This window comes from Ranitomeya variabilis, chromosome 2 (assembly GCF_051348905.1).
Source record: "Ranitomeya variabilis isolate aRanVar5 chromosome 2, aRanVar5.hap1, whole genome shotgun sequence".
Taxonomy (NCBI): Eukaryota; Metazoa; Chordata; class Amphibia; order Anura; family Dendrobatidae; genus Ranitomeya; species Ranitomeya variabilis.
Window position 1 is genome coordinate 1111234727 of NC_135233.1, and position 4582 is coordinate 1111239308.

Below are 4582 nucleotides of genomic sequence, written 5' to 3' on the forward strand. Positions count from 1 at the left end.
CCCAAATGTTTACAACCTTTCATGTCCTGAGACCTGCAGAGCGGGGGAGGGAGAATCAGAAATCCAAGGGTGCAGAGCATCTCCCCCCAGAGTAATAAATCATGGATTTATCTCCTACAGTCTGACCTCTATATACTGCTCAATATGTACACAGTGCCTGCACCAGCAGAATAGTGAGTGCAGCTCTGGGGTATAATACAGGAGGTAACTCAGGATCAGTAATGTATGTACACAGTGACTGCACCAGCAGAATAGTGAGTGCAGCTCGGGGGTATAATACAGGATGTAACTCAGGATCAGTAATGTATGTACACAGTGACTGCACCAGCAGAATAGTGAGTGCAGCTCTGGAGTATAATACAGGATGTAACTCAGGATCAGTAATGTAATGTATGTACACAGTGACTGCACCAGCAGAATAGTGAGTGCAGCTCGGGGGTATAATACAGGATGTAACTCAGGATCAGTAATGTAATGTATGTACACAGTGACTGCACCAGCAGAATAGTGAGTGCAGCTCTGGGGTATAATACAGGATGTAACTCAGGATCAGTAATGTAATGTATGTACACAGTGACTGCACCAGCAGAATAGTGAGTGCAGCTCTGGGGTATAATACAGGATGTAACTCAGGATCAGTAATGTAATGTATGTACACAGTGACTGCACCAGCAGAATAGTGAGTGCAGCTCTGGAGTATAATACAGGATGTAACTCAGGATCAGTAATGTATGTACACAGTGACCGCACCAGCAGAATAGTGAGTGCAGCTCTGGGGTATAATACAGGATGTAACTCAGGATCAGTAATGTATGTACACAGTGACTGCACCAGCAGAATAGTGAGTGCAGCTCGGGGGTATAATACAGGAGGTAACTCAGGATCAGTAATGTATGTACACAGTGACTGTACCAGCAGAATAGTGAGTGCAGCTCTGGAGTATAATACAGGATGTAACTCAGGATCAGTAATGTATGTACACAGTGACTGCACCAGCAGAATAGTGAGTGCAGCTCGGGGGTATAATACAGGAGGTAACTCAGGATCAGTAATGTAATGTATGTACACAGTGACTGCACCAGCAGAATAGTGAGTGCAGCTCTGGGGTATAATACAGGATGTAACTCAGGATCAGTAATGTAATGTATGTACACAGTGCCTGCACCAGCAGAATAGTGAGTGCAGCTCTGGGGTATAATACAGGATGTAACTCAGGATCAGTAATGTATGTACACAGTGACTGCACCAGCAGAATAGTGAGTGCAGCTCTGGAGTATAATACAGGATGTAACTCAGGATCAGTAATGTATGTACACAGTGACTGCACCAGCAGAATAGTGAGTGCAGCTCGGGGGTATAATACAGGAGGTAACTCAGGATCAGTAATGTAATGTATGTACACAGTGACTGTACCAGCAGAATAGTGAGTGCAGCTCGGGGGTATAATACAGGATGTAACTCAGGATCAGTAATGTAATGTATGTACACAGTGACTGCACCAGCAGAATAGTGAGTGCAGCTCTGGAGTATAATACAGGATGTAACTCAGGATCAGTAATGTAATGTATGTACACAGTGACTGCACCAGCAGAATAGTGAGTGCAGCTCTGGGGTATAATACAGGAGGTAACTCAGGATCAGTAATGTAATGTATGTACACAGTGACTGCACCAGCAGAATAGTGAGTGCAGCTCTGGGGTATAATACAGGATGTAACTCAGGATCAGTAATGTAATGTATGTACACAGTGACCGCACCAGCAGAATAGTGAGTGCAGCTCTGGAGTATAATACAGGATGTAACTCAGGATCAGTAATGTAATGTATGTACACAGTGACTGCACCAGCAGAATAGTGAGTGCAGCTCTGGGGTATAATACAGGAGGTAACTCAGGATCAGTAATGTAATGTATGTACACAGTGACTGCACCAGCAGAATAGTGAGTGCAGCTCGGGGGTATAATACAGGATGTAACTCAGGATCAGTAATGTAATGTATGTACACAGTGACTGCACCAGCAGAATAGTGAGTGCAGCTCTGCAGTGTAATACAGGATGTAACTCAGGATCAGTAATGTAATTTATGTACACAGTGACTGCACCAGCAGAATAGTGAGTGCAGCTCTGGGGTATAATACAGGATGTAACCCAGGATCAGTAATGTAATGTATGTACACAGTGACTGCACCAGCAGAATAGTGAGCGCAGCTCTGGAGTATAATACAGGATGTAACTCAGGATCAGTAATGTAATGTATGTACACAGTGACTGCACCAGCAGAATAGTGAGTGCAGCTCTGGGGTATAATACAGGATGTAACTCAGGATCAGTAATGTAATGTATGTATACACAGTGACTGCACCAGCAGAATAGTGAGTGCAGCTCTGGAGTATAATACAGGATGTAACTCAGGATCAGTAATGTATGTACACAGTGACTGCACCAGCAGAATAGTGAGTGCAGCTCTGGGGTATAATACAGGAGGTAACTCAGGATCAGTAATATATGTACACAGTGACTGTACCAGCAGAATAGTGAGTGCAGCTCGGGGGTATAATACAGGATGTAACTCAGGATCAGTAATGTAATGTATGTACACAGTGACCGCACCAGCAGAATAGTGAGTGCAGCTCTGGAGTATAATACAGGATGTAACTCAGGATCAGTAATGTATGTACACAGTGACTGCACCAGCAGAATAGTGAGTGCAGCTCTGGGGTATAATACAGGAGGTAACTCAGGATCAGTAATGTAATGTATGTACACAGTGACTGCACCAGCAGAATAGTGAGTGCAGCTCGGGGGTATAATACAGGATGTAACTCAGGATCAGTAATGTATGCACACAGTGACTGCACCAGCAGAATAGTGAGTGCAGCTCTGGGGTATAATACAGGATGTAACTCAGGATCAGTAATGTAATGTATGTACACAGTGACTGCACCAGCAGAATAGTGAGTGCAGCTCTGGAGTATAATACAGGATGTAACTCAGGATCAGTAATGTGATGTATGTACACAGTGACTGCACCAGCAGAATAGTGAGTGCAGCTCTGGAGTATAATACAGGATGTAACTCAGGATCAGTAATGTAATGTATGTACACAGTGACTGCACCAGCAGAATAGTGAGTGCAGCTCTGGGGTATAATACAGGATGTAACTCAGGATCAGTAATGTAATGTATGTACACAGTGACTGCACCAGCAGAATAGTGAGTGCAGCTCTGGGGTATAATACAGGATGTAACTCGGGATCAGTAATGTAATGTATGTACACAGTGACTGCACCAGCAGAATAGTGAGTGCAGCTCTGGAGTATAATACAGGATGTAACTCAGGATCAGTAATGTAATGTATGTACACAGTGACTGCACCAGCAGAATAGTGAGTGCAGCTCTGGGGTATAATACAGGATGTAACTCAGGATCAGTAATGTAATGTATGTACACAGTGACTGCACCAGCAGAATAGTGAGTGCAGCCCTGGAGTATAATACAGGAGGTAACTCAGGATCAGTAATGTAATGTATGTACACAGTGACTGCACCAGCAGAATAGTGAGTGCAGCTCTGGAGTATAATACAGGATGTAACTCAGGATCAGTAATGTATGTACACAGTGACTGCACCAGCAGAATAGTGAGTGCAGCTCTGGGGTATAATACAGGAGGTAACTCAGGATCAGTAATGTAATGTTATAATAATATAATAATTTTTATTTATATAGCGCCAACATATTCCGCAGCGCTTTACAACTTATAGAGGGGACTTGTACAGACAATAGACATTACAGCATAACAGAAATCACAGTTCAAAACAGATACCAGGAGGAATGAGGGCCCTGCTGCTCGCAAGCTACAAACTATGAGGAAAAGGGGAGACACGAGAGGTGGACGGTAACAATTGCTTTAGTTATTTGGACCAGCCATAGTGTAAGGCTCGGGTGTTCATGTAAAGCCGCATGAACCAGTTATCAGCCTAAGTATGTAGCAGTACAGACACAGAGGGCTATTAACTGCATAAAGTGTATGAGAACATGATGAGAGGAATCGGAATATGGTTTAAGGTTTTTTCTTTATTTTTTTCTTTAATAGGCCACACAGGGATAGTTAGGTTAATGCGTTGAGGCGGTAGGCCAGTCTGAACAAATGAGTTTTTAGGGCACGCTTAAAACTGTGGGGATTGGGGATTAATCGTATTAACCTAGGTAGTGCATTCCAAAGAATCGGCGCAGCACGTGTAAAGTCTTGGAGACGGGAGTGGGAGGTTCTGATTATTGAGGATGCTAACCTGAGGTCATTAGCGGAGCGGAGGGCACGGGTAGGGTGGTAGACTGAGACCAGAGAGGAAATGTAGGGTGGTGCTGAGCCATGGAGTGCTTTGTGGATGAGGGTAGTAGTTTTGTACTGGATTCTGGAGTGGATGGGTAACCAGTGTAATGACTGGCACAAGGTAGAGGCATCGGTGTAACGGTTGGTGAGGAATATCATCCTAGCAGCAGCATTCAGGACAGATTGGAGCGGGGAGAGTTTGGTAAGAGGGAGGCCGATTAGTAGAGAGTTACAATAGTCCAGACGAGAATGAA